This window comes from Euprymna scolopes, chromosome 5 (assembly GCF_053919585.1).
Source record: "Euprymna scolopes isolate OS-2025 chromosome 5, ASM5391958v1, whole genome shotgun sequence".
NCBI lineage: Eukaryota > Metazoa > Mollusca > Cephalopoda > Sepiida > Sepiolidae > Euprymna > Euprymna scolopes.
Window position 1 is genome coordinate 21997548 of NC_136486.1, and position 14536 is coordinate 22012083.

Genomic DNA, 14536 nt, shown 5'->3' on the forward strand with positions numbered 1-14536 from the left:
AACTATAGGCGGATAAATCAGCTAACCCCATAACAAAATAGATAAACACTATCCCTGAGAAAGGATATCAAGTAAAATACGCCTAATGGTTCCTGATGTTGTCATATACACCAGTAAAACTGGAAATAATAACAAAAAAATAATTATAAAAACCATGGGGCTCAGAAAGAAGATTTAAAAGTCACGATCAACAAAAAATCCCGTGATAACTAACCGGCTAACCATCTTGTGAATGTTGGCAAAAATATACAAAAAAGAAAAAAAAAACTAGTAATAAAGTGTTTCTATAAAAGCAACTCTAACAAAAAACACTTCATTTACACACAGGGGAGAAAATCGATTATCAAAACGCATCTTATATTAAAATATGGATACTTTCTTCCAGTTTTTTCAGTTTTTTTTATTTTATTTTTTTGCTGGATATGTCTATTTCAAAAACTCCAACCGAGAGATCGTTTTAGGATTATAACCGCCCTTTTAAGGGCAATTGTTTCTGAAATTTGGACTCGTTTCTGAATTTTTGAGATGAGGATTGATTCTTCGTATTATTTTCTTTCTTCGGATTAATATTTTTATCTTGAGTGTTATTTTCACAACGTTTCAAACTCTGAAATCTGTACGAAATTTCGAATGTAACCCTTTATTTAATCTTGTAACGTCAGCCATGGCTGGGTAAAGGTCCTAAGTAATTCGCAATTGTATTTTGAATGTATGTTAGCGAAGATTGAACCTTGAACATCCAGCATAGAGTGTAACTTTACAACTGAATTTCACCAAATATTTTAACCACTACACGACAGGTACGCGTGGACAAATCTAGTATTAATTTTGGGTGTCTTAAACCTATTTTGTTTCAAGATGTACAATATTACTACTTATGTATATATATATATATATATGTATATATAAGTATGTATATATATATGTATATATATGTATATGTATATATATGTATATGTATAAATATATATGTATATATATGTGTGCATATATATGTATATATATGTATATGTATATATGTATATATGCATATATATATGTGTGTGTGTGCATATATATGTATATATATGTATATATGTATATATATATGTATATATATATGTATATATATATGCATATATATATGTGTGTGTGTGTATGTGTGTGTGTGGGTGGGGGGGGTCCAGAGTTCGACAGAAAGATTCATTAGTCCGGCATAAATATTTCCGAGTTCAACAAGATACACCTTAAGAAGTTCGAAGGTTACACCAACCGAAACGTGGTGGAAATAACATTCAAGATAAGAACATTAGTTCAAAAAATACAAATAATATGAATTTGCACTTGTCTTTGAAATTCTTTTTCGTGAGCTTGGTAGTTCTTATTGGAATTATGGCTTCCATTTATTTAATATATTTAAATAATAATAATAATAATAATAATAATAATAATAATAATAATAATAATAATAATAATTAAAATATATTAAGATATGAACATGCTATTAGGAGTAGGGTTGGTGTACTAAATCGATACAGAGGAGAATTCTTTGCTACATTCTTTGTGAGACAACGAATTTGAGAAAAGCAGTTTATTTGGAATAAATGTAATGATTTTAAACGGTGGATAAACGTACGTATAATTTCGTAAAACAAGGTTTTAGACTTACTATAAGCCTGAGTGTAGAAGATTTATTTAGGAAAGTTCCCGTTATGTTTCTATTGAAAATGTAGATTCATGGGAAAAAGCGACACCATTTTATTATATAAAAGAAGATAATATTTCCACCAGCAAACGTGCGAATGGAATGAACGCATCTGAAAAAAACCATCTGTCCTTATTATCTAAGTTATGCTTATCTATGACTAGCATACACTCATATAGACACATTCATAATATATCAATTAAATAGACTTCAATTATATATGATAACATTTGGATGATAACTTCCAGTATTATATTGGGAAATATGGCAACATATGTATGAATTATATATATATATATATATATATATATATATATATATATATATATATATATATATTAAATTGTACATAAGAGCAGAAAAACATTGGTACCGTCGGTTTCAAGCCTAACATAAGGGAGACCAGTTAATGGTAATTAATGTTAGGCTCTCGTCAGTCAGAAAACATCATGGTTGACGAGAGCCAAACATTATTTACAATTAACTGCCCCCCCTTATGGTAGGCTTGAAACCGACGGTACCAATGTTTTTCTGACCTTCTGTACAATTTTAAATAAATAAATATTAAGCTCTTATATCGAAAAATGTTTTCTTTGTAATCAAGCACTTTGTTGGAATTCTTTCCCATAAAACAGTAAACATTATATATATACACATATATATATTATATATTATATATATATACATATATATATTATATATATACATGTGTGTGTATATATATACACATATATATACACGCACATATATATATACATATATATATATATATACATATACATATATACATATAATGTATATATAATGTATATGTAAAGAGAGAGAGAGTGCAAGAGTGATATATATATATATATAGAGAGAGAGAGAAAGATATATATATATATATATATATATAGAGAGAGAGAGAGAGAGAGAGAGGAAGTGACTCAATAAGCTTCCAGACTTTTTCCTGTGGCCATTTTATTGATTTATTGATAGAACACACATGAAACTCTAGTCCCTTTCGAAGTAATCTCCTCTAGCTGCAATGCACTTGTTATACCGTATTAAGAACGTCTATAAGGCCGCATGGCAGTCCGCTTGTGTGAGCGTGTCAATGACCCTCGTTACAGCCTACATCATCTCCTCAATTATCTCATAATGACAACCTTTAAGGTTTTCCTTGAGCTGAAGAAATAACCAAAAGTCACAGGGTGCAAGGTATGGACTATAGGGAGAGTGAGGAAATGTCTTGATGCTCATCTTGCTCAAATAATCTGTGACAAATATGGAGTTATGGACTGGTGCATTCGAGCAAATCTTCCATATCTGCAATTCCTCGCGAATAATTGTGTGTACAGTTAATATATATAAATGGTGTCCATGAAGTCAGAGCGCATTAAAAAATGTATAACTTTATTTGCATTTTTTCACATATGTTTTCATCGCAAATGCAAATAAAGTATTTATTTACGAACACCCTGTGTATCGTCATCTAACACGACTATTCTTTGTATTTCACTTTTTATATTTTTTTATATTCTCTCAACATTTATTGTTCTTGTCTTTCCCGTCTCTCTTTTCCTCCCATTATATCATCCCTTATAAAATATTTTTTTCCAATTCTAATCTCAAAATATTTTACATTTCTAATCTGAATGTTTTCAAAGGCAGTGCAGTCTTTTTATCTTTACTTTTGTGTGATGCCGGGTTTTCTCCTGTTCTGACGAGAAGCATTTACCTTCGAAATGCATGACCTAAAAAGGTTTTTCCCTGATTTTTTTTTCTGTAACCCCCATTTACTTGATAATGTAATGAAATCTCTATGTAAATTTACGCTTTATCTTCTTAACTTATTCTCTGTCTGTCAGTCTATCTCTCTCTTTCTCTCTCTCTCTCTTTATATATATATATATATATATATATATATATATATATATATATATATATATATATATATATATATATACTAGCAGAAGTACCCGTCGTTGACTGGGTTCAAAAACAGGCTACAGAAAATGGACTGTGATTGATGAAATTATGATAAGTTATGAAAAGGAGGGGGTTGTAAAGAGATAGGTTTTGATACTCAAAAATTTTACTCTATGCACATAAAGTCATAAACAGTACAGAGGGTCTGAGCAAAGCCGGGCTGAACTGCTAGTATATATATATATATTATATATATATATATATATATATATATATATATATATATATATATATATATATATACTAGCAGAAGTACCCGTCGTTGACTGTGATTGATGAAAGTATGATAGGTTATGAAAAGGAGGGGGGTTTAAAGAGATAGGTTTTGATACTCAAAAAGTTTACCCTAAGCAAAATATGATGAAAGTAAAGATAATTTTCGCGAAAATATATTTTTTTATATCAACTTTGTTTTCATTCGTAGCCAAGACTGACCAACAAAATGATGTTTCCTTACAAAGAGAAAATGTTATATATATAATAATATAAATATACAAGAAATAAATGTTACCATAGTCAATAAAAGTTACTTTTATGGTGGAAAAGTTCATTGATTTGTATTTTTAAGTAGTTTGTAAAATTTTTTTTTTTACTTCACGAACCGGTTTAAAAAAATCAAACTGGCAGCGACTTTGAAATGGAGAACCCTGTTATCAATTTGAAGGAGGGGCACCTGAGCATTCTGTGTTAACAATTTAAGAAAGTTCCGTCAACGTAAGGAATATTTATAAACATATTTTAATATTTTCCGTTATTTTGTGCTTGAGGAATATTCGATTATGGCATGTGTAGTTTATATAAACATTCATTTAAGTAGTTATCGCCTCAAATGTTTTAATTTCGGTTCGCTGAAATTATTTCAAGTAAAGAGCATAAAAACTATTAAAAAAACACGAACTGAACTTTTATTGACTATGGTAACATTTATTTCTTGTATATTTATTTTTTCGGGTAGTCGTTTGTTGGCTTTTCTGCTAAACACTCTTACTAAATAATATCGACAAAATATCGAAAAACAAAGAAACAAAAACAGTTTTGAAAAATAATGAAGCTTTACTTACTTTAGTAAAATAATCCGAAACAGCAAAATGGGATATCAAAAAGTAAACACGTAATTACTTTAGCTTTTTAAAGCAAAGAATCGATATAAATATGAATAAGAAGAAAATGGCGCCGTTTTCAAGCAGAACACCTTCGTTTCAGTTTTACAGTATTGAACGGTGTGGTATTGCGCCACCGGATTCAGGGTTGTACTATTGTAATGTAAAGAACATGCAGAAAGGGTTGTAATCAACTGAATTCCTTCTAGTACACTGACAAAAAAGCTTAAACAGATATATAAATAAAAATAAAAAGGTTATGCAAATGTTTTTAAAAAGACACTTAATCACGTGAGCAGGATTTTTTTCATTCTTTTGACTCGATAACAAGTAACGTTCTTATTTTTTCTTATTTTTCTATTTTCGAAAGAATGCCAGGAAAAAAACAGAGTTATGCACAATTTGTGTCGAGAATTGTCTAAAGTTCCGACTTTTTTTTAGCTTTCACTTTAATAAGAACGTGAATTTATGAGTCGAATTCATGATTCAACTCAAAAAAATAAATAAAAGCTAACGTGAATTAAGATTAAAGTTAAGGTGTTATTGTGGACCCTCACTCCTTTTAAAAAACCTTGTTAAACTTTGTGACATATTTACATTCTATAAAAGTCGGCGCGAACGAACACCCAATAATTTTATTATACCATATTCCTTCAAACTGAAACATAATTATCGAAGTATACTTACGCAAATAGATCTGAAAAATCTTTGTTAAAGTTTGTGCCATATTTCCATGGAGTACAGGTGCGAACGCACCCCCCCACAATTTTATTATACCATCCCTATTTAAATTGAAACATACATATCAAAGTATCCTTATGTACATCTATATCAAAAACCTTTATAAACGTTTTTTTTCTTTCATTTTTTATTTCCATACTTTGGGGGCCAGGCGCGAACGTAGACCCCATAATTTTTATGAACCACCGTTCTGCCAGATCAAACATACCCATTCCTGATCCTCGATACATCTTCTATCATATGTAATCAGTTTTTAAAAATAGTCAACCATATAGGAGCCTATTCGTGACCACACACACACACACACACACACACACACACACACACACACACACACACACACACACAGACGTTCAGCTTTATATTATAGATTATGGAAGGTACTACAATCATCTAATATATATATATATATAAATATATATATATATATATATATATATATATATATATACATCTATCTCTACATATTTACGGAGTTATATATATAGTATCATATATTCTATAAAAGTGAGAAAATGTATGTAAGGACAGTTCTCAAATTATATACTCAACGAATTTTTAATCTACACATTTGATATTTGATATATAGGTTATTCAGACATGTGGAAAACTTTTTAATCTTTTTCATACAGAAAAAAGGGTTCGTAAGAGGTCAAAATTTAAAAATTGGTAGATGGGTGTCATTGTTTTCTATTTTCAATTGTGTCACGAATGCGCATGTGCAACCGTGAAATATAACAGCCTTTTCATGTTAAGAATAAGAAGGTTTTAAAACACATTATGAGAGTCGTGCCAAGCTGATGTAATGCTTATAGTACTTGACCCACTGCCTTTAGCTCGGGTATTTTTTTTTTTACTTACAAGATGTGAACTGTTAAAAAAAGTATTTAACTCTACGTTTAATACCTACGATATTTCTGTGTATAATAAATAAGAATTCTGCATTAATTAAAATCTAATATTTACGCGTATTTTACGACCGGGCAACGTCGGGTATATCGTCAATCTAGTATATCTATAAAACCTATATGCTCAACGAATTTCTGATCTACAAACTTGAAATTCGGTAATCAGACAGGTGGCCAGTTTTTACAGCGGTTTTAATCCGAAAAAAAAAAAAAGATGAGAGGTAAAAACTGAAAAAATGGCACTTGGGAGTCATGGGATTGTTATCTGTTTTTTAAGAGTTTCACAACGTTTAAAAATAATTTCTAAATATCTTGTCAAGTTAGCCTAATGGTTATTGCACTTGACTCTCTGTCTAGATTTGGGTTTCGATCTCAACTAGAGTATATTTCTTTACTTACAGAACTGTTTAGAAAAAAAAAAAACAATACTCATATGCAGATGTCTTAGTTTCTTTTCCTCCATTTTCTAAAGTAATTTAACTTTACGTTTAATACCGGGCAACGCAGGGTACATCTAGTATTCTATATATTCACAGATATGTAGCGATATTTTCGAATATATAGGAGGTTGTCATTTTTATGTACGAATACATAATTTAAGTTCTTATGTATATACATAGAAAGTTAAATAATACATTAAACCATATCAATTACTATTTCCAATATTACATTCGGCAAACGTATCTATAAAATTATGTGCTTTCTTGTAGGTGTATTTTTTTTATGTCTGTACGTTTGAGTGTGTAGGTAAGCTCGTATCTGTATATATGAGTTATGCATCCTCATTCTTTCTCTCTCACTCTTATATATATATATATATATATATATATATATATATATATATATATATATTCGTGGGTGGCTCTATACTTAATTGCTGATGAGATTGCTTGAATTGATTGCATTGGTGTCGTTGTTACTATCCCGGTGCAATCGACGTGCTAGCGCCGGCGGCGACAAGAGGGCACAAATGGTGGTAGTGGTGGGCTGCTCAGTTATAATGGCGGCCGATATTGAGGGAGATGGCGATGGGCTGGTGAAGAATTCCTTTGGACGTTCGTCACAAATCATTGGCCAAGCAAAGTATAACAGATCAAATGCAGTGTGCATTATTCCAAATCACCCCCTGCCACATACGCAATGGATCGCACGCCCATCGCCTCCCAGCCACCTTGATCGCAGTTTGGTAATTCAAATCAGGGCCGGTCGAGACACTAATGGTGAGTAATCTTCATGAAAGCCGTCCGAGAACGCCACCCATCACGACCCCCTTTAAATCATTAACGTATGCCGTACGAACCGACCCCCTCTTTATCTTCATTCATGCCGATATCGCATGTAGGCAGAATACCGCTTGTTATGGATTGTACTCATAAACATAACTAAAATATATTCCTTTCCGATGTTACAAATTTTCTAAAATGTATTTGCAGTTAAATTATCAGAGGACCGGAATGTGACGATGGTCCAGTGGTTAAGGACACAAACTGACAACCTGGGTGTTTCAAATTCGAATCCATTTCGTTCCAAAAATATCACTTCTACTTGGGATGTTGGCAACCTTCACGTGGTTCCTCCCGGCAGTATCGGAATTGTTCATAGAAACAATTCTGACTAGAAAAATATCGGTAAAACTAATGCGAACAATAGAAGGTGAGGAGGAGGAGGAGGAGGAGGAGGGGGAGGACGACGACCAGAGGAGCAAATATATTTAGAAAAAAAAATGCGTTACATGAATACACTTGATAACATAAGCTATAAAAATATTATATTTTAATCATTTTCACATGTCATGGGGACATGCCACTCTGTCGTAAAGACTCTGATGTGCATGGAGTTTATCCGTAAAACTCTTCCTTTGACTAGAGAACATAGTCTAGAATCAGATGGCGTATACGAGGTGCTTTCAATAAGTTTTCAGAATATTTTCGTATGGAGACTTTTATTCGTAGTGCACACATGAAACTCTAGCCCCCCTTCGAAGTAATCTCCTCCAGCTGCAATGCACGTGAACCGTTCTAACACTTTCTTGTATGAATGTATCAATGACCCTTGTCACAGACTCTTTCACCTCCTCAATTTTCTCATGACGACAGCCTCTATGGATTTCCTTAGATGTACGGCATAATCACGTTGACACACCGATCTCAGTTGGATCACCAAAGTTAAGCAACGTTAAACCGGGTCAGTACTAAATGAGTGACCATGTTGGGAATTCCAGGTGCTGTATGTGCTCTCGCTTATCTCAGCATTGTTTCCAGTTGTCTTGGACTTCTCCTTCCGAGTGAAATCTAACAGTGTCGATTCAGGAGAAGTGTGGTTGGAGAATGCGCAACCCTTGCCTTACAATTACACGCGCAAGAGGTATCCTTTATCTTTCGAGACTGGACGGATGCACCGACGAAATGATAAAAAAAAAGTCACAGGGAACAATGTCTGGACTTCAAGGAGGGTGAGAAACTCTTAATGCCCATCTTGGACAAATAGTCTGTGACAAGGATGAAGCACCCTTGGGACAAACTTCACGGAAATCTTCAGCGTCTTTAGTTCTTCGCAAATAATTGTTTGTACATTTAAAACACTGATATCAAACTGTGCACTTATTGTCTCTAAAGACGCACGATGGTCCTTATTCATGAAATTCTTTATTTGGCCAATTAACTTTGGTGTTCTGACTTCCTTACTCCTCTTACACCTCTCATCATCACTCACAAGCTACCTGCTTTTCTTGAATCTCTTATGCCACTCAAAAACTGTTGCTCGGTTCAACCAAAAGCAGTCTGAAGTATTCCATACATTTCTGTTGCATTTTTTCCAAGTTTAAAACAGAATTTTATTGCATACCGTTCTTGTAAAATATCCTCACGTCCAGATAACATTTTTGAAATTCACTAGCTGTGATAATCAGGCTTTAGTAAAGTGTATTCCAATTCCTGCTGTAGCTGTTCATTGGTCAGTCATCTCATAAGATGTATAGAAATAACATAATAAATTTTCAAGAGTCTACGACAATTTAAAATACCCGTACAATATGTCTGGAAACTTATTGAAGGCACCTCGTTTAGTTTAGATTAACACTGTGTGAATTACTTGTATTTTATCAAGGATTGAACCCTCATAAACTATGTCTCCGAGAGTAGGAACTCACCACTCTATTTAGATCCGAGTGCTTAAATGCATGCATTTAGAAATTTTTGAATTGGGAAGTAAATTCTGCGCATTTTTTTTCTTTTCGGTTAGGGATTCTACCTTTTAAAGCGATTATGTATGATTTGTGAATTTGTCTTTACGGTTAGTGGTAAAATAAATTAGTTAACCGCCTTAAAACATTTGTTTCGGAAAGTAGGCACCATTACACGTAAAATTCATATGCACAACTAATCCCCTACTCTAAATTCTAAAATGCATAAGAACATATTTTTTTTATTGCACATTCCATTTCATAAACAATTATTTTCCTTACGCGCTGCTTAGATCGCGAGGACCAGCAAGCCTCACTTCTCGAACTAGTTTTCACTACAAGGTTTGTGTGACAGCTGCCGATAGTTTACTTTTTTTTCTTTTTTAAAAATTTTCAGTTAGAGACTTCAGCGATTATGTCGTTATTTTATATGGCTATGGCGAAGTATACCTTTTTTTTGTCGTTCTTGATGAAAATTATCCCTCGTTAGTTAGGCTCGTTCCCTACTGCTTGAGCTTTCGACAGATAGATAAGCAAGATTTAAAATTAAACTACTTCAAGCTATGCATTAAACTAATAAGGTTTGTTTTGTTTTACGGCATATCAACCCTTTTCAGGTTATTTAATGCCGTATCCAAAGATTTTGAAGAAAGATTTTTTAATAGAATATATTAGTTGTTTTCAAGTCGGTTTCTATTTAACCCATAGTTGGGACCCTAACAGGTACTACCACTCCGGGTCAGAGTGGACCTGGGAGCAATGGCAATTAAAGGGTGGCTCCACACTCCCCAAAGCCCGCAAGCTGGGGCCTCACCACTGGATATAGTTTAAGGTCATATTCAGGACCTAAAACTAATAAGATATGTTTCCATGTTTAAATGAAATTTTGCATTTTAGCTTGCCGTCATATTTCTGTACGCGTTATTCATCCAAACAAAGATTTTACTCATTATAAACCATCCTTGATGTATAATTACCGTTTCCTGTTAATTTCAGTGTTATGTGACCAGTAGTTTAAGAGTTAATCGGTTCAATATTTTCACACACGTACAACTATTGTTTTATTATAATAGATAATAAAAAAAAAAATCAGCTTCGCCAAACTAATATTGTTTATTTAATGTCGCAATAACGTATTATACAAGTCCATGAAGAAACAATGAAAACTGTCAAACTTTTGAACAATCAAAGTAAAAAAAGTTTAGGACATATTTCAATAAATTGATGTAGACAGACAGACGAATTCGTCTTTGCGATGATGATCATTATTACAGAAAAAATCAACAGGAAAGAAAATAAAGTGGTTTTCTCCTATTTAATTTTGACCATTTTTGTTTTGTAATTTTCTTTCGAAACGAAATCAGTCGATTGTGTTTGACGACTAGCATTCAAAACAATTGGAATCACTCATTAACAACAAAAAGTACAAGTCTCACAATAACCAGTGGACGTATCTACTTAGAGACGTGGCTTTGCGCCTGTATAATGTACTGTATTCGTTACTCGGTCGGTCACGCTTCGTTTAGAAATAATTTTCATGTATGTTTTTTCATCGTTAAAAACACACACACACACACACACACACACACACACACACACACACACACACACACAAACTCTTACATATCTTATTTCAGATACACCAATGCAATTTAAGAAAAACACTTCCGCTGAGTTCATCGCGTTTCCGACGAACATGAAAAACTTGTACACTCTCGGCGTAAATACCCCCGACTAACCTAAAAAGCAACAAAGCCCCACCCCTTCATTGTAGAGATCCCTAGATGCCGAAAAGCTTCCTGCTGTATTAGTTTCTTACCTCGAACTGCTAGACTTTGGAATTCCCTCCCTGTTTCTTGCTTCCGTGATAGTACTGATCTGCAGAAATTTAAATATAATGTGAACAGACATCTCGCTGCTCAATTTCCTACATAATGTCCCTGAAGATTCTGTCCTAAAAAGTAGTTCCTTACGTCCAAGTTGCACTGTGCCCTTTTTTATGTGAATAGCAATAAAAAATATTTCGGACTACTATTTCCATTCTAGTTTTTTTTTTTATTCGCACCCTCCTCAGGATGTTAGACAAAAGGTCAAGTGTTTGTTTGATTAAAATATTTTTGTAAAACGAGCTGGGTTCGAACTTGGCACATCCAGGTTTTCAGTCAGGGTTATTAACCACTTAGCCATGCTCATTCCATCATCTTAGATGTTATTGTCAGAAAGTGTCGGCCGATATAACCTCTGAATTTTTTCGGGTGCGTCTTGTCGACGTCGGGAATCTGCACGCAATTTTAAATGGAACCCTTTATTTTCTTAATAAGAATAGCGTACTCCTTTTCTCGTCAAATTTCTGTATAGATTACCGAGTTCGACATAAAGATTTCCGACCCCGACAAGATGAAGGTCGAAGGTTACATCAACCGAAATATTGTGAGAATATTATACACGTAAAGAACAATAATCAAAATAATATAAATTCTTGTTTAACATTTTCTTATTTTGATTCTTGTGGCTCCCTGATTATATCATTAGATTTAATTGCGTTTGCTTAATGTAAGAATATTTCTTGCATTATTTGGATCACAGAATTTCGAACAAAACCCCTTATTTCATGCATGGAGTTTCATCAGCCATGGAAATAATTATATTATTAGTATCGCCCGCACTGAAGATTGAACCTTAAAACTCCAGAAGATTGTCATTTAGAATAGATTATTACTTAGTACTTATATCCCTTGTTCTACAAGTCATTGCAGTTATGAGAATATAGTCGTTTTCCAGTCCAATTTAAATAAATTCTTGTTGAGCCGTCCTCTTAAATAATCAATTTATGCCCAATTTCAAACATAGTTCAACCATAATAACTGGTTGAACCCACTATACACCTGGACAAACTCATTAACTCTTATGCTCGAGTCTCCTTTTAATTAAAAATACCCCCCCCCAACAAAATATAATCTGAATAACCCAATCCTCATTTAAATCGAATACTAATTGAAAAATACCGAAACATATTTAAGCTTGCGAGCCCTTTCGTCGGTAATACGTTCAAATCGCTGGGTAATAACACGAGCTTACGTTTTAACATAAACACAACGATGGCGAGTTGAGATTTCACCACCAACAATTAAACGTGTGAGTGACAATTTGTTTGGGCGTAGGAAGTTAGATGAAGACGAGAAAGGGGAGCGGAGTCAAAAGTTATTAACGCAATGCCAATGCTAATTGGCATTTATAACGTCATTTTCAATCCGTTAACATTCTTTCTATATAACTGGTGAAAAAAGGTAAGAAAAGCAGCAACAAACGAGGCCTTAATTATATGAAGAACGCCGATATTAGTCCAGGACTTCCGAAACAGAACTAATTACGACAAAATTGTAGCAACATATTACTATATAGCTGGATGTTATAATCACACATGGCGATTCTCACTTAAAATTATCGCATCATTTATGAGTTTTGTTTTTGTATTATTTTCTGCAAGATATTCAAGCAGTCAGTTAAAAAAATAAACGAAGAGATGTTCTTACGATATGTTTATTAAATCTGCGCGTAAAACAATTCAAAAGGGGCGACGGTATCTGTGTGGAATATATATATATGCATATATATATATATATATATATATATATATATATATATATATATATATATATATATATATGATGCAAGGAATCAAAGATTCGAAAATTCGATTTCTATATTATTCTATTACTGATATTGATATACGCTTATATATATATATATATATATATATATATATAGTAATTTATAAAATATATATGGCAATTAAGCTACACTGACTATTCGGCATTTCATCCACTCTAGGACTCCTCAGGCTTATGCGCGAATTCTGTGGTTGTTTATCGTTTTTATATGCTCCTCTCCTATTGAGAGAGGAGCATAGAAATCAGCTTTCTAGTATCCACCGCGCCCCTTCCTATCAGCCAATGAGCATGCATTTTATCGGATAAAGGATCTGTTTTAAAACTAGATTAGTGTTTTTTTATTGTTAGTTTATATATAAATATATATATATATATATATATATATATGTGTAATACATATATGCACATATGTATATATACATATATATATACATACATATATGTGTGATCGTTTATGTATATTCATATTTATTTACTTGTTTATTTTCTATTGTTTTTGTTAGTTTTAAAACTATGTTGTATCGCTATCCTAGAGTAAATTTTATTTTGTGAACACTGTTATTTGCTATTTCTCTTCTACAGTTTAATAGATGTTGGGGTTCTTTAAAGTACAGGATAGAAAATTTTTCATGAAGGCATAATCTACATGGGTAGTCTAGATGGCTACACGTGGTGGCTTGTCTTATTATTTTCCATTCGACTACCGGCGAATGTCCACTTTCTTTGAGTTCCCAGTATTTATTCGCTAGTGTTGTTTTTATACGGTGTTTTTTTATTGTTAAATGTATTTTTGTGGTCATAGTATCGGGTTTTGAAATCTAAGGAAGTCATGCGTACGTAATATTATTATTCGGGTTTTCTTTCGCAAATATTGTTGCCTGATAAACTACGCTTTTGGTTAGACATTTATTTTGAACTGGACAAAGTGTGCGGTGTCTACAGTTGCATTTATCTTGTTCGTTATTAGTATTTTTATTTCTAGTATGGTTGTTCTTGTCCGGGGTTGGTTTATTATTATTATTATTATTATTATTATTATTATTATTATTATTATTATTATTATTATTTCTGCTAGTGTTAGTTTTATTTTTGTCATGGTGTTTACTTTTTTATTGTTTATGTTGTTGTTGTTTACATTGTTTTTATTTAATATTTTGTTATTATGTGCTTTAATTATCATCTCTGAATTTCCGCAACAACTGTAGGATAACTTTAAGATATTTTTATTGAAGATTTTGTGTAAGGGGTTGGTTGCGGGAAAGTGTTTTTCAATAAGATCT

The 14536-nt window shown here is 32.6% G+C and overlaps 1 protein-coding gene across 1 annotated transcript in view; it reads right to left on the reverse strand.

The window, feature by feature from the left end:
- LOC145276735 (neuroendocrine convertase 1-like) overlaps nt 1-14536 on the reverse strand; it is a 463447-nt gene that overhangs the window by 321823 nt on the left and 127088 nt on the right. The window lies entirely within an intron of this gene.